The sequence below is a fragment of the Chinchilla lanigera genome, unplaced genomic scaffold, assembly GCF_000276665.1.
Source record: "Chinchilla lanigera isolate Chin_1 unplaced genomic scaffold, ChiLan1.0 scaffold00016, whole genome shotgun sequence".
NCBI classification, from domain to species: Eukaryota; Metazoa; Chordata; class Mammalia; order Rodentia; family Chinchillidae; genus Chinchilla; species Chinchilla lanigera.
In genome coordinates, this window is record NW_004955417.1 from 9,085,230 (window position 1) to 9,107,295 (window position 22,066).

Genomic DNA, 22,066 nt, shown 5'->3' on the forward strand with positions numbered 1-22,066 from the left:
ATATCCTCAGTGAACTGACGATGTAACCACCAAAACAGTGCATGCATAGGAGGAGCAGTTGTGACTACTGAAGAAAGAAAACACTGGATGTCCACATAGTGAAAATTTTTTTTGTAAACTAAGGCCATGGACTTAAAATTTAAAATAAGACTCCCTTTTTTTTTCTAACAAATATTTGCAGAGAGGAAACAAAGGCCAATGCAGGCAGCCTTAACTCTCTTGGCTTTTCAAAATCTCAAAATTACAATATTTATTTTATTTAAAAATACCACCTACAATCCTTTCTTGGAGAATTATTTTGTGCTCAGTGCTAAGAGGATTGTGGGCAAATTTGGAAAGATTGACAGGGTGTCAGAATCATGGCAGAGGAGTAAAACGAGTCTGTGATGATCTTAGGTTTTATTAGAAAGTGTAATCATTAACAGAATGTAATACATTTACAAATCTGCAGTTATATTTATTATCATTTTTCAGACAAGGGGGAAAAGGTTATGAGTGTATACCTTGGATCTATACAGATGTGACCTTGACCTCCGCTGTTATCCCATAACTACACAAAACTCAACAGATGGACACTCAACTCTTCTACTTCCTGTTGCTCTTCCATATTCCATACTTGGGAGAGAGGACGTCCCTGAAAACTGAGACTTTTCCCCATCCAGCATTATCTGTAGCTTTGCCTCCCCATGAGTCTTACATATACCATGTTCTCTCTCCTATACAAGGTCACAATGCCATGAAATTTCTATTTCTAAAATGTAATCCGGAACATACTCCTGCTCTATTTAAAGCCATCTAATAGATGCGAATTGCTAAAAGGTGGTGGCACATGCCTGTAATCCCAGCACACTCTGGGAGGCTGAAACAAGGAGGATCACAAGTTTGAGCTCAGCCTGGGCAGCTCAGTGACTTAGCCAGAACTTATTTCAAAATAAAAAAAGCTAGGGATTTAACTTGGTGAAAAGACCCCAAGCTGAATCTCCAGTACAAAAAAAAAAAAAAAACAACAAAAACAAAACAAAACAAAACATGATGTCCAATGTGTATAGTGTAGTGGTAAAAGATTGTTTACCTGCTTGATTCCCTCTTTACTCTTGAGCCTCTTCTTTAATTGTCTCCATCCACCTGGTTACAGCCTTATGAACAATTCGTAGTTCCCTACACCTGATGGTGTGTGTGTGTGTGTGTGTGTGTGTGTGTGTGTGTGGGTGTGTGCCTTTGTACATGATGTTCCTTCTTATCCATCAGGACACAGCTGAGCATCACCTCCCTGTGACCATGGCTTTGCCCAGGGATGTCTGCTCTGTCCTCTGTCCTTCATCATAAAACTTAGTATGTGTTATTAGAATACGTTATGCTCCATAGACAGTGTGATCTTCAAAAGCAGAGGTAGAGACCATTCATCTTTGATGATCCATCATCAAGTAGTGCCCAGTAACTTTCCAGTGGGTGACTAAATAAATATCTTGCTGCTTCTCTTGCATTGAATGTTAGTTGCTCAGTCATGGACTACATGTTACCTATCCTTATGCTTAAAACAAAGCATCCAGAGAATGTAATTCTTGCTAAAAGTTTATGGAATGAATAAATTGAAAGTTGCCTGATCACTTGGAATTGACTGATTGGCTAAATTTATAGCGTAATATTAGGCTATAATACTGCCTCTGAAGACAGAAAGATTTCAAGTTTTTGATGTGTATTTTGTTTTCCAATATGATTCATTATATATATTCACAAAAGGTGTTAAATTATTTTTAAAATTCTGTGTGTGCCAGCTAAACTTTCCAGAAATTTTACCAAATATTTCTACTGATTTTTATCACATCATCTTACAAAATAAATGTAGCACTCTTTTTCTTAGGCCATAATTATAAAACAAAATTTTTAGTGGTTGATGTAGTTTTAAAGTAAAACTTACTGAAGGCTTAAGGCACTGACTGACCATATTATATGTCATTTAATGACATAAAATCTTATCTGGATTTAATTCTCTTATTAGTCTCATTTTGCAGACAGAAAAACTGAAGTTTAAGAACATCTCCCTATCCAAACTTACATAGTAAATAAGAGATAACACTAGGATTTGAAATATAGTTTATCATTTATGGAAGACATGGAATCTTACCCATGATTCTAGTATGACTTTCTCCATTTGTTATGAGAAATTATGAAGCAAACATCCTAGAGAAGACATTTCTTTGGTTAATGAATCTTGGTAAAAATCTATTTCAGTATCTGCTACTATTAAATGCAAAAGGAAGAAAATAGCTCTGTACAAAGCAGCACTGAAAAGATGATTTGTTCTCAAACAGTTTGCATTTAATACATTCTGCCAGACTGAATACATCTCTCATTTAATCATTGTATCCTATGTACCAATATCTCTGTTAGGCACATTACATTATGGCCTTGTTAAATACTGAAAACCAATGTTATGTCCATTTTGAAGACAATGAAACATAATCAGAAAGGTCAGCAAAATGGAAAGAGATCTTTTTATGCTTTATTTTTAAAAACCTAAAACTAAATTTTATTGACATATAATACTAGTACATATTTATGGAGAACAATGTGATAATTGCGTGCATGTATACAATGTATAGTGATCAAATCAGGATAATTAGCATTTCCATTGCTTTAAACATGGATCATTTCTTGTGCTGGGAAATTTCAAATGCCTCTTTTCTAGTTCTCTATAAAAGTACATAAAAATGCTTGTGAACCACTGTGCTGTAGAACATTAGAATGTACTCCCACATGTAACTGACGGTACCCACTATCAAATGTTCCTCTACACTCTCAAACCCATATTCTTCCTACTCCCTACTGACCAGTGGTCTCCTTTCTATTTATATGAAGTAAACTCTTTTCAGCTTCCCAAAGTGTTATTTGAAAAGTCTCTATTTACTGGACATTAAAACATAAATACAGAAAAGTGCACAAAATCTTTAATGGTTCTATGCAGTTAAACATCACAATATTATTGAATCAGGCCAAACACTGAAACCGAAACTATGAGTTTTGCAAAAGAAAGTTTATTCACCAGACAGCCATTAGTGTGGGGATGGAAGAACTGGACTCACATATGCCTTCTGGAGTGCAGAGTTTAGAGATATTCACAGGATAAGGGGTGTGAGGGCTGGGGAAAGGCCACTGCAGAAAAGTGAAGCAATCAGTGCTCTGCTCATGTGTAATCAAACTTCATGGATCTTCATAGGACATATTTTCAGGAAAGGGCAGGATGGTCTGCTGTGAGAGCGGGTGCAGAGCAACTCTTGAAATTCCCAGGGACAGGAGAGTGGAGGATAAAGAAATGAAGACAAGAGTCATCATGCAGAAAGTTGAGGTCACATGAAGCCCTCTCTCCTGATAGGAGAAAAGGAACTGCCTAACAAGTAGAGTGTGCTTGTTTACACAATCAGCAAGAGGTTGAAAATGGGTGAAACCCCTCTCTTAATGGGAGAAAGGACCTGCCTAACAACTTGTTTCTCTGGCTCATCTCAGGCACTCCATGTTCTTGGGCTTGTTTTACCCCACATGTGTGATTGATCTCCAGCTCAGCCACTCCCATTTCCCAATTTTCTATTTTGTAGTTGCAAGTGGTGGGTGATCAGTTGGAGTTAGAGGTTTCTGCATAAGACCTTTTCTATGTAGAAGGCTTTTCTTCTCCACTCTTCCCCATGCGTCCCCAGCCAAGCTTCTCCCTGAGAAGTCCTTCTTCTTGAACACTTGCCATTCTGAATGAACTTACTGATTTAAGATAAAGATTTTCAGTCTAAGTATTTCAGGTTCCTGCATTCAGAAATTTAACCTTATGCAACCCATTAACCCATAACGGTAGTCAGTTACCAGTGTAGCTACAAGTTGTTAGAAGGTGCCAGTGATTTGATTCTCTTTTATAGCTAGTGTATTAGAATGGAGCCTCTTCTATAGCAATCATATTACTATGGGATTGTTTAATACATCTTATGGTTATACTTTTATGCTGGATGTTCAAGACCAAGTGAAAGTGAGACCTGTATTAATTAAAATCAATTTTTTGCTATCTTTCAAAGTCAGTTAAGTCTCATTAGGATTTACCTTGGAACCATGTATAGCAACTCTCAGGTCTCCTTTCAGTGTCAGCCATCTGGATGAGTCACAGCCATTGCTTGACCAAATTGCTTTCTGTGAAATGTTGGAATACTTTTCTATCCTGATGACTCCTTTAGGCACCCTACACACTGTTGATCTCCTTCCTCTGTGGTCTGATAGTCTCCTTAGACAGGATATTGGGGACTCACCTATTATAAGATGTCACAGCAGAGGTTCTCTTATGTTCTGCATCCTCATTGACCTCAGAGGGCCAGGGCCAAAAGATTGGCTATCTTCCTAGCCTATCTTTCTTTCTAGTGTTTGGTCTCTAAATCTCTGTTGTTGAATACCCAGAAGAGAATGTTAATGACATTAAATTATCATGAGAGCCATGAGCTTAATATTATAATTTTATCTAAATATCAAGCACCTTGAAATACAAAGTAGAACTATTTCCTGCCAACCATGGATGTTCTAGTAGTTCAATCCCTGTAGAATGTAACAGACAACAGTTATACAGTTTTACACAGAAAAATTGATCTCAAAAGCCATACATAATATTTTAGCCTGACAATCTTAATGACTTTTTATAACACAGTTAAATTTCCATTTTGACAAAGAATAGCCTTTTTAGTCAATCATCTCTACCTAGTACATAAAAACCTCTCACCTAATTTGTTTTCCTTTAATAAAATATCATTGAAGTGTGTTATATTGTCTGGACTACTTAATGTCTAAACATCTCTAAATGTAGTGGCACATACATAGCATTCATGTCACATAAATTTCTGTTAAAAATATTATTATTGATGGGTGACCTCATAATGGCTTGGCATGAACCTCCTATCACAAGCAGTTGGAGCACAACAGAAGGGCAGATGTCTGAATTCAAAAAAATTCAGATTATGTCTTCCACAAAGCTATGGGGATCATTTGGGCTTCCTATTAATGAACAAAGGCTGGAATATGATTTTTCCCAGGCAACTTTATTCACCAAAGGGAATCCTGACCAATAATTCCCCAAGACCGAAATGTCCCCAGTTAGTAACCTTAGCAAATTTCTGATGACTTATGAGAAAACCAATTTTAACATAATTTGACCACCTGGCAACCCAGGTAGAAGCATGATTTTTAAATCTATAAGTCAAATTAAATTAGGAACAATTGCTTCAAAAATGCAAAAAGAAAGAAAAAAATCACTGAGCACAAATAAAAACAACTGTTTACAGATTGGACACACAGACAAACAAACATACACAGACAATCTGCTTAAAAAATCAGAGTGCAACAAAATATATTTTTGGCCAAATTATAATGACTCTTTTGTAATTTTAGAAGTTTGTAATTACAAATAGACTAGTCAGAATTTTTTGTAGGTCAGTTAGCAGAGATCTGAAGGAAAAAATCAATATATAGATATTTCTGTCTTAGGAATACTGGCAACTTTTATATGCTTTTCTTTCATATAGCCTCCAGCCCAATCATCCCCACACACTCAGAATGTACTCAGATCTTTTTTTCTCATTTTTGGTTACCATTTCCTGAGCATTCTGGGTCAATTTCTTTAACTGGCCCCAGGTTGAGTCTAGCACTCTCCTCATCTATCAGCTGCAGCATGGTGTCCAAGGCATCACTGCCATGGGACTAAGCATCAGCTTCTTGAAATATGGAACCAACTCTTTCTCCAGTCCTGGGTTCATAATATAGCCAGACAGCACACCTTGGCACCCAGACAGACTATTCAGCAGTCCCTGGAAAGACACAAGCATACCCTTGGACATATAGGAATATCAGGCTGGGTCCCTTCCACAATAAATGATCCCTCAGACCTAAACATGCTTTAGCCATTTCTTTCCAGTCTTTAGAGGTCATATCCTGTTGTTGTATAAGCTCTATAAAACCCAAGGTAAAAGGGATTGTGGTGCTATAGATAGCAGTTGCTTTAGTTCTTTTAAGGTCTTAAAGGGTACAACTCCATGAAGACATACAACTTGTCCTGGATTACTGGGATCTTGGGCTTCAGCAACAAGGTAGACACGTTGGATAACCTCCAGGGATTCTCCCACTCCCCTGGTTTCTTATAGCACCAATTGCAAAGGAGGGAGAAAGAATGACTCTATTCTGTGAAGGCTGGAAGTCTCGGGCTGTGATGCAGCAACATTTTTCTGAACTGAGAAAGCAGAAGTAGCCACTTGTGGTGAAATTAAGGCTATGGGTTTTACTTTGGGTGGCTGTGAAATGTAAGTCACAATGAAACACTCCTCTAATGGAGAAAGGTCTTTATCCCCTACAGCTCTGTCCTGGTTACTTTTCTCTCACTGCTGAGATAAAAAACCTGATGTCCAAAATTAAGGAAGGAAATGGTTAGTTAGCTCACAGTTTGTAGAGGTTTTAGTCTATAATCAGCTGGCTCCAAGGCAAGATGCCATGGCACAGGTGCAACAGGTCAAGGTGGCAGATGATAGCAGAAGCAGCAAGAGCAAGAAGGGGGAAGAGGGGCTGGGGATTTAGCTCAGCGGCAAAAGCGCCTGCCTGGCATGCGCAAGGTCGTGAGTTCGATTCCCGGTACCGGAGAAAACCCCCCCCAAAAAAAAAACAAAAAAGAAGGGGGAAGAGCAAGCCTCTTTTCCTCCCTTATATTGTAAGTGGGCTACCCCACTCCCTAGGGCAGGTGTAGCACTCACACCACCTCTGTGACCTTCTCTTGCACAGGATGGGGATATTTACAAGTAAAGACGCTGGCTCCCTGCTGATTTGCTTAGTTAAACTTCTATACTTCTCAAGTTGACACAATATATTAATCATTACAAGCTCCTACCTTATCTGATTGAGTAAAACTAGAGGATTTATGCTTCATGGGGCTGTTGCTCCACTATCCTTTGCTTGCTTGAGGCTTTGTTTGAAGATCTGAGCCAAATCCTCTGTGGTCATCTCAAGAGGTGTATAATCATCAAGACACTCTCTGGTCAAGGTCCACAAAGAAAAGGTAAATATGAGAGTCAATAATACAGCAAACATTTCTATATACATCTGTTGTTCTTCTGACCCTGTTTGCCCCATAGTTACACCTGTTGATGGGATCAGTGTTGATGATATTAATACACCTCTCCCCTATGCTTCTTGTGGGCCTATTTTTCCCGTTTGCTCTTGTGAGCCTGTTTTGTTTGTGCATACACACCAATGTACCCTCTCACATGCTATAGGATGAGTTTCCTTGTACCCTAGTTCCCTCTTCAGGCACCAAAATGCCTCATTCAGCACAGCTCTTGAAATTCTCAGGGGCAGAACAGTGGAGGATGAAGAAAATAAAGGAAGACTTAGCATGCAGACAGCTGAGGTCAGGTGGAGCCCTCTCTCCTGATGGGAGACAAGGAACTGCCCAACAACTGCAGTATATTTATTTGTACAATCAGCAAGAGGTTGATAACAGGTGAAACCCATCTCCTAATGGGAGAAAGGGCCTGGCTAACAACTTGTTTGTCTGGTTCACCTTGGGCATTCCGTGTTCTCAGGCTGGCCTGGCTTTAATCCTGCATGGGTGATTGAACTCCAGCTAAGCCCCTCCCTACAGGTGGGGTTTGGGGCCTCTGACATCAAAACGTCACAATTATACCAAAAGCAAAATTATGTCTTCAACTGTTTTGTGCTACCTCCAAGTTCCTGAGAAATAATTTAGACAACAGTGAGACAACTGTCACCATCACAACTCATGGATCAAACATGTTACCTACAACAAAGATTTGTTTGTTTTTTTTTTCCCCCTCCGGTACCAGGAACTGAACTCACGACCTTGCGCTTGCCAGGCAGGTGCTTTTGCCGCTGAGCTAAATCCCCAGCCCCTACAACAAAGATTAATGGGAGTGTATTGCTTAGCTACGTAACTTGTAAAATATGTGATAAAAGCAAGTAATTAAAATCAAATGAAGCTAGAGGGTTATTCACGTTTCCCCTTGGTTTCAAAAGCAAGTGCTGAGTTACTAAAGGCTAAATAATGAAAAAGAACTCTGCAAGCATCCCAGAAATTTCCTGTATGCAGCCCCAGAAACTAACCTATTCTCAAGAAACAATCTACCCTCTGAGTCTAACACAAATTTTAAATTCTGTTTAGGAAATTTATATGAATGGAATCTTTGAATGGACACTTTTAATCTTGTTTCTCTCAAAATTATGATTGAAAGATTAGTCCATTTTATTATATATGATTGTGATTCATTCTGTACTATAACCAATAGTAAGAAGAGTTTCAATTGCTTGGTTTCCTTACTGAGTTCATATTTTCAGCAGTTATTGGTCTTTTTTACTTTTAGCTATTCTGATATGTATAATGGTGCATCATTGTATTTTAAATTTGTACAGATATTTCATTGGTACTAATGAACTTACATGCTTTTTTGGTAGCCATGTTGTTATGTTTTTGAAGAGCCTAGATTTCTTGCCCATTTTTCTATCACATTGTCTGGTTTTCATATCATTAAGCATTCTTTTTTGCTTAATTTTATTTTTAAGTCTTTTAAGAGTTTTTAAAATATATTTCATATAACATCAAAATCTATTTACATATTTATTATTTTAAATTATATATTTATATATCATTCCTCATAAGGTATTTACACCTGTACATGATATTTCTTGCCTATTCTTTTTCCCCCATTTTACTCCCTCCCTTCAATCCCTCTTCCTCTCCATATTTACAAAATTTTGTTTCCATTTTTTCCTTTTATTCTTTTTTTCTTGCTCCTTCCTTTCCTTTCTCCTTCCTTCTCCCTTGTTCCCCTTTCCATTTGAGTATTTTCTTCCCATTTCCCAATAGCTATTATATATTTGGTCCTTATTTACACTTTCAGTTTCTTGCAGAGAGAAGTAACGTGGTATTTAAACATGTGTGTCCAATTTATTTCACTTCTGTTCTCAAGGTGAATCCATTCACCTAGAAATTTTTCAAGATTATCCTTTTTATGGCAGGGTAGTAATCCATTGTATAAAAAAATCACATCTACTTTATCCATTCATCAATTGATGGGCATTTGGACTGTTTCAAAGATTTAGCTATTACAACCTGTGCTGCTGTAAACATGGGTGTGAATATATCTCTGTGGTATGATGCTTTTAATTTGGGGGGAAGATACCAAGAAGAGGGATAGCTGAGTCTAATGTAACACCTACTTTTAGTATTTTGAGGAATGTCCATAATAATTTTCACAGTGGTTGCACAATCTACACTCCCACCAACAGTGGACAAAAGTTTCCCCCTCCACACACACACACACACACACATACACACACACAAGCATTATTTTAATTTGCCTCTCTCAAGTAACAAGTGATGATGAATGAATATTTTTTAATATATTTATTTGCTTCTACTTCTTTATCTGAGAAGTGTCTATTCATTTCAGAAGCCCATTTCTGGAACAGGTCTTTAAATCTGAAGGGCCTGAATTTTTGGGGTTCTTTATATATTCTGGATAGTACTCCTTTGCCTGAGGAAGAGCTAACAAAATTTTTCCCACACTATGACTTTTCTCTTCACACTGTTGTTATGCTATGCAAAAGTGATGCAAAAGCTTTTTAATAAGATAAGATCAGAGTTGCTGATTCTTTTGTGATATTTCCTGTGCAATCAGGGTTTTCTTCGTAAGGTCTTTGACTACCCCACTGTCTTGAAGAGTTTTACCTATTCTCTGTTTCTGCAGATTTAATGTTTCTGTTTTAATATTAGGATCTTTGATCCATTTCAATGTTAATTTTATTGTGTGAGGAAAAACATGGTTCTAGTTTTCATCTTTGGCATGTGGAAAGCCAGTTTTTCTAGCATCTTTTACTAAAGAGGCTTTCTTCCAGTGAAGGTGTTTGCCTTCTTTGTCAAAGATAAGGTGACTGAGTGTGTTTGGAGTTGTTTCTGCCTCTACTAGACTGTTCCAATGATCCTTTGGGATTTTTCTTCCAGTAACATGCTGTTTTTATCACAATAGCTTTGTGGTATAATTTCAATTTAGGGATTGTAAAGTCCCCTGCCTTGCCTACATTGCCCAGGTTTGATTTTGCTATTCTAGATCTCTTCTGATTCCAAATGAATTTTAGGAATGTTTTATCTAATACTGGGAGATTTGCCATTTGAATTTTTATCAAGATTGCATTAAACCTATATAACAATTTTGGGAGTATGGCCACTTTCAATATATTGATTCTTCTTATCAAAGAACAAGGGATATCTTTCCATTTTATAATAACTTCTTAGATCTCCTTTTTCAGAGTACTGCAGTTTTCAATGTAAAGGTCTTTCACCTTATTTGTTAGATTTATTCATAAGTATTTCTCTTTTTTTGTATGCTACTGTGTTGATTTGTTTCTTTATTTGGTGCTGGGAATTGAACTCAGGACCTTGCACTTGCCAGGCAGGTTCTGTGATGAACTATATCCCTTGCCCCTTTTATGCTATTGTGAAAGCTGTTGTTTTCCTAGTTTCTCTCTCAGTGAGTTTGTTATAAAAGTACAAGAAAGCTATTGATGTTTTGAAGGTTGATTTTGTATCCAACTATGCAATTAAATTTGCTTATTAAATGTAGAAGTCTTTTGGTGGAGTTTTTGAGTTTTCTATGTAGAATATCATGTCATCTGCAAATAATGATAATTTAAGTTTTTCATCTCATATCTTTATTCTTTTTATTTCTTTCTCTTGTCTAATTACTCTGGCTAACTTTTCCACAGAGCTATGTGAAATAAGAGTAGGAATAGTAGAAATCCTGTCTTGCTCTTGATTTCAGAGTGAAAGCTTTCAGTTTTTGTCCATTTAGTATTGTGTCGGCTGTTGATATGTCTAAGCTTTTATCAGATTGAGATAAAAATCATCTATTCCAATTCTCTGCTGGGTTTTTATTATGAGTGATTGTTGGACTTTGTCAAATCCTTTTTTTGAACCTACTGAAATGATCATGTGCTTTTTGTCCTGGGCTTTGTTAACATGGTGTATCACATTTATTGATTTGCATATATTGAACCATCCTTGCACTCCCAGGAGGAATCCTACTTGTTCACGGTGGATAATCTTCTTGAAAATTTGCTGCATTCTGTTTGCCCATATCTTATTGAGCATTTTTGCATCTATATTCTCTAGGGAGATTGGCCTGTAGTTCCTTTTCTTGGTTGGAATCTTCTGTGGTTTTGGTATCAGGGTAATACTTGCTTCCAGGAATGACTTAGGCAGTATTGATTCCCTTTCAATTTCATTAAAGTGTTTGAGAAGTAGCAGCACTAGATCTTCTCTAAATTTCTTGTAGAATTCAGCAGTGAATCTTTCAGGACCTGAGCTTTTAGTTGGTAAGTTTTTAATGATATATTTGATTTTATTTTTTACATATTTGATCAATAATTACTGATATTGTTTGTGTAGTATTTTTGTATTCATAATTCAGCTTTGATAATTCATATCTAGCAGTCTGTCCATTTCATTTGCATTGTCCATCTTATTAGAATATAGGTTCTTAAAGCAGGTATTGGTGATCTTCTGGATTTCTCCAGGAATTGTTGTGACTTCACCCTTCATTCCTAATTGCATGCATCTGAGCCTTTTCTTTCCTTGTTTTGATAAGGTTAGCTAAGTTTTGTCTATTTTATTTAATCATGTAATGAACCAGCTGTTTGATTCATTGATTCTTTGCATTATTTTCTTAGCATCCATTGCATTAATTTGTCCTCTTATCTTTATAATTTCCTCCCCATATGAGCTTTGGGCTTGTGCTTTTCTTCATTTTTCTATAAGTTTGAGGTTCAAACTTAGGTTGTTCATTTGAGCCCACTCAATTTTCCTCGTATGGGAATTCACTGCTATAAATTTCTCCTGTAGGGTTGCTTTCATTGCATAGCATATGTTTCAGTATGTTGTAATGGCCTTATCATTTAATTGTGGAAACTGCCTAATTTCTTCTTTAATTTTATCAGTGTCCTACTGGTTGTTTACTAAGGTGTTATTTAATTTCCATTTGTTTATGAACCTTTTGTGGTTTCTTTAGCTGTGATATGCTTGCAGTATTGTCTGATAATATGAATGGGATAATTTCATTTCCATTGCATTTATTTAAAGATATTCTGTTAGCTAATATGTGGTCTAAAATTGGAGACTGTCCTATGTGCAATTAAGAAGAATATATATTCTGATGTTGTAGGATGGAACATTCTGTGCACATCTACTGAGTCCATTTTTTCAAAAGGTTGGTTCAGTTTTGATATTTATTTGTTGATTTTTTTGTAGTTGATTTTTTTATTTATGACAGTGAGGTATTGAGATCCTCCAATATTGCTGCTTATTTGATTTTTCATATCCATTAATATTTGTTTCATATTGTTTGATATGCTGGTATTTTTACATATATATTTATGATTGTGTTTCATCCTTTTTGTGTTTCCTTTACAAGGAAATAGTGACCTCCTGTCTCTCTTTATCAGTCTTGGCTTAAAATTCACCTTGTCTGCAAATAGAATAGCTACCCCTGCTTTTTTCCAGGTTCCTGTATCATGAAGTATAATTTTCCATCCTTTAACTTTCAGTCTATGAATTTCTTTTGAATTAAATATATTTCTTGGATGCAGCACATTGTTGCATCTTGCTTTTTGATCCACTTTACTAGTCTGTTTCTTTTGATTGGTGAGCTGAGATCATTTATATTAATGGTTATAACTGATATGTACTGACTTATCATTGTCATGTTATTTTCCTGTTGTTGGTTCCCTTGTTTCCCCCTTTTGTTTAAATACTTGCCTTTACTGGTGGATTCCTTTGGTTGGAATTCATAGAATTGTAGTCCTTATTATCTCTTTCTAGAATGTCCTTCAGAATATTTTGGAGTGTTGGTTTGTGGTCATGAATTTCTTCAGGTATTCTTTGTCACAGAAGTATCTTATTTCTCCATCAATTTTGAAAGATAATTTTGTAGAGTACATCACTCTGTACTGGGTATTGTTTTCTTTTAGGGCTTGAAATACTTCATATAAAGCTTTCCTTGACTAGAGTTTGTGTTGAGAAGTCTGCTGTGATTCTGATGGGCTTTCCTTTATAGGTGATTTGTTTATTTTCTCTAACAGCTTTTAATATTCTATTCTTGTGTTGAATTTCTAGGATCTTGACTATTATATGACTTGGCATAGATTTTTTTTTGATCATGGCTAATTAGAGTTGTATGTGTCTCACTTAACTGTATGTCAAACTCTTATTCCATGTTTGGGAAGTTTTTTGTCATTACTTCTGTGAACAGATATTTTTACATTATTTGTACTGTCTTTTGTTATTTTATTGATGCGAATTAGTCTCACATTACTGTTATATGCATCATTTAGTAGCTGTTGGATTTATTTTTCATGCCCCCTTGCTATTGTTAAGAAATTTTATTTTTCTTGATTGCTGATCACAATCCTGTCTTCCAGATCTGATATTCTTCCTCACATTGGTTCATTCTGCTGTTTATACATTCAATAGAATTTTTAATTGCCTGGATATCTGATTGAATCTATTTCATGGATTGCATTTCTTTCCTGTTTTTAGCATTCATGATTTCCATCATTTTTCTTTTCTCTTTTTTTTTTTTTCTCCAGTACCAGGATCTGAATCCACAACCTTGTGCTTGCCAGGTGGGTGCTGTGCTGCTGAGCTAAATCCCGAGCACTTTCCATCATTTTTCTAAGATTCTTTATTTTTTATCTGTATCTTCTCCATATTTACTGATCATGCTCTCATTATGGTCATCATTTCTGAAGTTATTTAGTAAATTATTTCCAATTTGATTTTTTTCTAGTGCCTCACACATCTGCTCTGTGTGTGTGGCTTTTCAGTTGTTCCACTTCATTGTGTCCAGATTTGCTTTTAGCAAGCTGGAAGTTTGGGGTTGCATCTTGTTCCTGCGTCTTCTCAATTTCTGCTTTTAAAATTTAATTCCTGGGTTGATGCTTATAAATTGCTTATGGCAGACAGCTTTATTGCTAGTATTGAGAACCCTTAGGAAATGACTACTTCTCATACTAACAATGTCTTCCATATGTAGCTGGCTTTTGGATTTTGAGTCTATTGGAAGAACCTACCTCTTAAATTTATTGGAAATGAGATGCTGCCTATTTGACCTAGCCCCTGGTTCTTTGGCACTTGCCTATAGTACTACTAATGACCCTCAAGCAAACTCAGTGTTGGCATACCAGGAAAAGCAACTGATTAGGACAATTATGTCACCTTGCATAAAGTAGTACAATCAACAATAACAATAGCATCAAATGCAACCTACAAAATTACAATCTGTGATAACTTAATTTGCCATCTTTTACACTATGAACTAGATTTGTGGTTATATAACAAAATCTAAAATGAACCAAAATTGTATATAATAAATATACCTCATATGGTGATTTTACCCTCAGGGAGAAAATTTTAAAAAGGTTAAGAGGAAAATTAAAGAAATAGAAGAGGAAGAAATTAGGAGCATGTTTGGAGGAATAATGAAGAGTATGTGAACTCTGAGAAACTTGTGAAGAAAGGAAGGAGGGACAGACAAAATAAAAACAAAATCAGAACAGAACAACAACAAAAAATAGAGACAATATTTATACTCACATGAAAATAAGAACAAACAATCAAGAATAAAAAGCAAAATGAAGAAGAAAAGAAGAAAAAGAAAAAAAAGTTCATCTCATGGCACATCTCTGTTGTCATGGGTAGACAGAATGAGCAGATAGAACCCAGATCTATGTTGATTAATCCCAGCAAGCCAGATATAGAATTACAGCAGGGTAATGGATTATTTCAGGAAACCTGCATGTTTAGTTCTACTGAAGTTCAGGCTGGTTTCTTACTGTGACACTGGAACTTGATTCATTCAGCCTGAATACCTATGTGCCTCCTGCCAACTTGCACTCAGCTCCATGCTTGTTTAAACCTGGCTCCTTCATCTCCTGTTGACCTGAACTCAGTTCCTCCTTACTCTGACAATAGGATCCACTAGATGGAGCCAGCCTGTGGCTTCTCTGAGTTCCAAACTCAACTGGCCCCTCTCCAAGGTGGTGACTGGTCAATCACCCTCTCTTGGGGGATGTCTGAGCCTGAAAAACCCACTAGCCACTGCAGTTTGCTATGTCCACTTCTTCATTCCACTGGTGTTTCTCCATGGAAGCCTCTAGGGTCACCAATAGTCCCTATGCATCTGCAGGTTCAAGCTGCCTCTCCCACATAGCAAGTTAGAGCTCAGGGATAAAGTGTCACTTCTGTTTTGAAGTTTCTATCTTCCCTCTCCCTATGGGCTTCAATTCTTCCTTCAGTTCCTTGCTGGGGGCTAGGGACACACTTTCCTCCTTCTTCTCTTCCTCACACTGTTGTTTTGCAATGTATTCCAAAACCCAGAGAGGCTGTTTCTTCACTGTTCACTAATCTACCATCTTCCTGGAAGTCAGAAATCTCTACAGTATTCTTGATTTATACACTTTTTATTGTCTGTGTACAGTTTTTGCACATTACTCAGAATTACTTAGAGAGAGTGGTTATCATAATATTTGAAAACTTTATTTTTCTTAAATTTTTTATTAAAATTATTTTTGCTAGTGTAAAAACAAACTGATTGAGAAATTGCTCTTATATTCAGTCAACTTGCTAAGAAATTAGCTTATTATTGCCATAATTTGTCCATGTGTTCTTTGGATTTTTGACATATAGAATTATATCTCTGAGTGGCAAAAAAATCTTATTTTTTTTTCTAAACCTAGTATTATTTATTTATTCGTTTATTTCCTAGATATATCCAGCTAGTTAGGATTTCCCATCCAATATTCCTTGTCCCAGCTATGCTAATGTAATCACAATTATATTTTATTTAAATCAATCATCTGCTTTTTACTTGTCCTGATTATTCTGTGTACTCTCTCTTTTTTCTCCATTTTCTTTTGTAATTAATTATTTTAAAAGTAATTGTTTTTCTACCTTTATTAGCTTTTCCTATTAGTTCAATGTTTATTTTAGTGAATGCTTTATGCACCCTAGATTTATCCAGCTTGTGTAAATGACTAATTTTACCCTTGATAATATATAGGCTTTAGAACATTCAACATCATTGACATTTTTAGTAACTAAATTTTCTATATTTTAAACTGTATGATGTTTCATTAATGTTGAATAATAAAGTTAGCATTAATTTAAATTTCCTCCCATATCACATTTATTCTGCATTGTTGGTGATGACATTTTGTTCAATTTCTCTTGAATTTACAACTTTCCCTCTGAAACATGTTCCCTTCTGCCTGGAAAATACCTTCTAGTGTTTATTTTTTTGCAGTTTACTATTAATGAATTTTCTTAATTCATTTTAGTTAACAGTTAACAATGGTTTATTATGCACTTCAACATAGCTAGAAAAGATGATTTTTGAATGTTCTCACCACAAAAAATTATAAATATTTGAGGTGATAATATGCTAATTACTCTGATTTGATCATCACACTTTTTATACATATATCAAATTATCACACTTCACCTCATAAATATGTATAATTATTATATGTCATTTAAAATAAAAGCTTACTGATAATTTAAAAAATAAAAGTATGGTACCTTCACTTTTGAAGTCTATTTTCACTGGGAAGTTTAGATTGGCAGTGATTTGCTTGCTTTTGTTTAACAGTGTTAAGTATTTTCTTCTGGTTTCTGTTTTTTCTTTTGAAAGATGATTGTTTATGTAATTGTTTCTTCTCCTTATGTTTTCCCTCTTATTCCTATTTTTAAAGATATTCTGTCTTGCTGTTGTTTTTAGCAGTTATCTAGGTGTGTTTCTTGGAATTCATGGTATTCTTTGAATATGCAGCTTGATATTTTCTTCAAGTGGAGAAAATCATCAGCTATTACAGTTTTGTCACTGATCATTTATATCTTTTGTCTCTCATCTTTAGTTCTAGGACTCTGATTTAAAGTCTGTTAGATCTTCCCATACTGTCTTTTTTTTTTTTTTTGGTACTGGGAATCGAACTCAGGACCTTGCCATGCAGGCGTTTATGCCACTGAGCTATATCCCGATCCTCTGATCTTCTCATACTGTTCTCTATGTTTTTTACCTTCTTTTTAAATATTTCTTTTACTCTCTGTTGTTCAGGTTGGATATTTTCTTCTAATCTATTATTTAGTGTACTTATTGATTCTTCGCTTTTGTCTAATATGCTGCTTCTTCCATGGAGTTAATTTCTATATATTTATGTTTCTCTAGTTTCCTGATCTTGAGTAAACTTCTAAATAATTTCCATGAATGTATCTTTACTTGTGGTTTAAAGTGTTTATTTCTATAGTCTATTTTCCTCCCCACATTTTAAGTGCTCATGTGCCTGATTATTTTGACTGGGTGCTGAATGTGGATATAAAATAGTATACATAAGGTTAGTCCTATATTGACACTGTCTCCTCTTGGTGACTCCTGCCACTTAGCTATACAAACCAGCAATTCAGTCTCATCTTACTCTACTTTCAAAGATTTAGATTACTTACATATGGGCTTCAGTCCCTTTGATATGTTTTCTACTTCTGTTTTGCTCTTATTTTTATGTGTCCTTACTCCTAGAGATCTTTGGGAGTTTAACCCACAGTACTGGGGTTTTGCCAGCACCAGTAGCAGTTCCTCCATTTCAGTTTGGGTCCTTCTGTCTCCACAAGGTTATCTGTGAGCACCGTTCGCAGTTGCTCAGCTGCTCAGCTGCTTAGCCATTTAGCCTGGAATAAGCAGATGCTGGTAGAGAAAACTGGCCCTAACTGTAGTAGTATTTTTCTGTACATCTATCTTCTCCAATATTGTGACCCTTTCATCCTTTCATGTCTTACTTGCTTCCAGTGCCTTCAAGCACTTTTAAAAATATTTTCACCCCCTTCTATCTGTCCTCAGCAGCAAGTTGTCCAGTTCTCCATTCTTAAATGTGACTTTAAAATGCCCTCTTCAGACGCCATTGCACTGATCTTTTAAATAATGAACCAGAATATACACAGTCAAATATTTACCTGTCAGATCATCTTTGGGAACTAGCTGTTCATTCTGTCATTTTACCATGTTGCAAAACATTTCAAGAACCTCTGATTTAAAGCCACTTTCTACTTTGTAAATTAGCCCCTTTCAATTTAATCTGATTACTTTTAAACTTCTATATATTCTCTCACTGCCCCCTATGTAATTTTTGTCATATATCTTAATCAGTACACATAGGCTTACAATTTTAGGCTATTTGGAAAATAATTAAATACATGTTATATAGAGAGTAGCTACTCATCCTTCCATACTTAATGAAACATGCTACAGTGAAACTTTGAAAAAAAGTTTCAAATTTTATTGAAAAATAAGAATTTTATTAGAGTGTGTATTGAGCCCCACAATAGTCAAATTTGAAAGAATGTTATATATTTGGATATGACAATATCCTTATGGATTAAAAGAAAATAAAACAATATTAGAGTCTTCTATTTTTAAAACTTTCAAAATCTCCATTTTCCTTCATCCTGGATCAAATAATGTAGAAAACAATCAACACCTGCAGTGTATTCATTTGCCAACACTTTCATTACTAAAAATATTTCAATTGTCTTTGAAACAGTGAATGCCTTTCACCCTTTGGCACTGTCAATTTTGTTTCATGTTCAACATAATGCCTTGGGGTCGAGAGAGTTCTCCGTCCATAAGGCCACAGATTGCAGCAGACATATGGCCCTGCACAGTTGCACATCTCTCACGTTTGGAGGAAGAGGCTTTTTTGCCTATTACCAGTAAGGCCCTCGGTGCCCTCGCAGCATTAGCATTCATCCCAGTCTGGATCTCCTCTCTGATCTGCCTCAGATGGATTGATTAGCTTTGATTAACACCAAGTCTGGTCCAGTTCTAAGTAACATGGAAAATGTTCATAGGCCTCTATAGTTTCCTAATCCCCTTATTACAGCTTCCCAGATAGGAGTCCACTTTGTTTCTGGATCACCGACAGTTCCATCTGGAACTGGCCACAGTTACAGGAGAGCATGCAGCCACGGATAATGCCACACCCCAGCATGCACTATGGAGCCCTGGGCCTGTTCACATGGTGTGTGGTGAGGCCCTAGGCAGATGTTCCTGGGTAGAAGCCTTAGTAAAAGGGCAGCTGTGCACACAGAAGGCGGTTGAAATTTCTACTGTTTGCTCTGCAGGCCCTTTTAGATTCTAATCTCCAATTTTCCCTATCTTGTAGCTCTCTGAAAATTAGAGAGTCAATTTTTAAAAATTGAATATGGGGGATTTATTCATACAAGTGCTAAAGGACAACCATTTCTACTGTGCCTGAAATATTTGGGGGGCTGTAGAGTGGCTGGAAAGAACAATGAGGATTTTTTTTCCCCTTCCTGAAAGAAAGCTTAATGCTAGAAGCTGAAACCATCCCTTTTCAGAGGGGAAATGCCTGCTTCCTGTCTGGGGCCTGATAGCCCTAGGCTATCTAAGGAGAGGAAAGGTTATTTCAAGTACTTGTGGACTTCTGCACTTGTATTTCCTGGGAAAATATTGTACCTCTTCAAAAATTTGACAGCCTCCACATGGCAGATGTTTTTACTTGGCCTTAGCTGAAAAGGCCTTACCTAAGTGAATTTTTTTTTTCAGCTTGAATTACCTGGTTACTCTGGCTATGATGAGCAGATTTAATGGAATTGTTACCACATCTGAACTTGATTTTTATTTCTCTGTGGACATGTTTTTTAACTCAAGCAAAGAATTATAAGCACATCCAAAAAAGACTCAATTTTTGCAAGCACATTTTGGGGCTGCAAGAGCCTATAAAGATTTCGAGGCCAAGTAGATCTATTCTCAGCGTGAAAGAAAATGTTCTCACATAAAAGGGAGGAAGAAAGGATGTAAACAGAGTACATACTTTGGTACAACAAGTCAAAACTCTGTGTGTGTGTGTGTGTGTGTGTGTGTGTGTGTGTTTAAAGGGTACAAATGTCTGTAAGAACAGTTTGAAGATGTCCACACTCCATTTGGGAAGCAGAGCAGGAAGCAGGCCTCTCCACTCCTGTCCTCCCCGCACCACTTTCAAAGGACCTGGACAGACTAGGGAGGGCGGCTCCTCTGGTTTGGCTCCACCCTCCCCATTCAGGCTGCCTGTTAGCTTCCCTGCTGACTGCTACTTTCTTTCATGGTGGCCATTTTCATGAGCATGCAAAGGTCACAGAGGTTAAGGAACACACAATTGTCAAGTTAGGTTAACTGCTGCAACAAACCACCCCAGCCCTCGGCGCCTTTATACAGGTTGATTTCTTGCTCACGCTGCATCCTGGTGACAGGCAGCAGGACACTCTACTCCCACTGTTTCATTTAGAGACTGAGGCTACAGACAGGGTCCCTGCAAACAGGGTGCACAGTGGAGAGGGTTAGGCTTAGAAACAGGGCTCCTTGTCTTTCTACGCACATTCTGTTGGCCAGAATCCAATCCCAGAGATGGTCCCGGAAACAAGGGGGCTGTGATCTGTAGACATGCTGTGAGCCCAGGAAGGACAGGGACACGGAGGGTGACTACCTTGCCACACTCCACTGTGAGCAGAAAAAAAAGTGGGTTGGGGGGACTTGTTTTTTGTTCCTCAAACTACAGAACTATGTGCAAAAAACATTTACATACAGATGCTCCCTTCAGCTCTTTTTAAAAATTTTATTTGATTTTCAATGGCATGCAAAGACACCTATGTGTTTTCAGTATTATGTAGAAGCAAAAAAAGCTCGACGTCATAAAGTAGAATGCAAACTCGTACTTGCCAGAGGCTGGGGAGAACAGAGAGGATAGGGGGAGGCTGGGTAACAGGTGCAAAATCTCAGTTAGACAGGAGAAATGAGTTCTAGTGTTTTCCAGTACAGTAGGGTGACTATAGTTAACAGCAAAGTATTAAATATTTAAAAATACTTTGCTCTTTTTCAAAGGGTTTGGGAAAGGTAGCTGTCTTTTAGGAAGAAGACTCAGAGTATTGGGACAAGAGCGCCTAGGCCATGTTTGCTGGGTCCCCTGGAGAAATAGAATCAACCCATCTACATTTAGACCTTGGCTTCCTAATGTTATCAGGTGATTCTGTGAGCATAAAAATAAAGCTGTGCTTTTTGGAAACGGAAAGTCTCATTATGTTTGAGGTGAGTCAGGAAAGGAAGTGAAGGGAAAGTATCTATTTTTGGGCTCTGCACACAGCTGAGGAGGCCAAGATGCCTGCCAGAGAGACGCAGCTGCAACGGCTGTCCATCCACCTGCACACGCAGCCGGTGCGGCTGAGTCCCTCGCCGCATTTCCGGTCCTCTTTTCTGAAAGTTATGAGAAGCTGAACCAATTTGACTGCATTTCCTAGGATGTTAAGTAGCCCTTGTATGATTCAGATGGATAAAATATTCCAGGTAAGAAAAACACTCAGCTACATAAAGGAAACTTCATCTAGCTTGCCAGATTTGACTTTCCTGCATTAAAACGCAGGCTATGAGTAGCAAAATATCTTGGACTTACCTCTAATCCTATTTACCCAGTCGTGGTGGTCCTTTGGTCATTTTTTAAGCACGTTCTAGCTAAATACTTTTGAAATATACAACAAGGACAGTTGCCAGGTACAGTAAACACTGGATGAAAGTGAAGTTACCAAGCACTATTTTATGAGTTCATTTGAAATGGTAACCGGGCAACAAGCTTGCTTTTGTCCAAGTGGATTGCACAGCCAGAATTTGCATTCAGAATTAATTTCTAAATGAATTTCTCAAAAACAAACGGTACTTCCAAGTAAATATTTAAATGGGCCATATCAGAAAATGCTCAGGGAGAAACACCCCCCACCCCACATACACATAAAAGAACTATATTGTTCTGGAAAAGAAACTTGCTAGAATTTCTGCAATTAAGCAATTTAAAATGAAACAAGGATTATGATTACTCTAATTTTATACATTAGGAGATTTGGCAACTTAAAAAAAAAAAGGAAGTGAACTGAATTATGTAGGTAGATTAGGGAGCAATAGGA

The 22,066-nt window shown here is 36.8% G+C and overlaps 1 long non-coding RNA gene across 3 annotated transcripts in view; it reads right to left on the bottom strand.

The window, feature by feature from the left end:
- LOC102016807 overlaps positions 1-21,653 on the bottom strand; it is a 76,984-nt gene extending 55,331 nt beyond the window's left edge. For 2 of the 3 annotated variants that reach the window (XR_001233383.1, XR_001233382.1), the window contains exons 1-2: positions 21,562-21,653; positions 6,893-7,036 (exon numbers count right to left, since the gene is read on the bottom strand). This is a non-coding gene — a long non-coding RNA (uncharacterized LOC102016807). Of the gene's footprint in view, positions 1-5,411; positions 5,826-6,892; positions 7,037-21,561 lie in introns of those variants that run through there. The other variant, XR_260467.2, reaches the window with a different exon arrangement.
- Between the last annotated feature and the right edge of the window lie 413 nt (positions 21,654-22,066).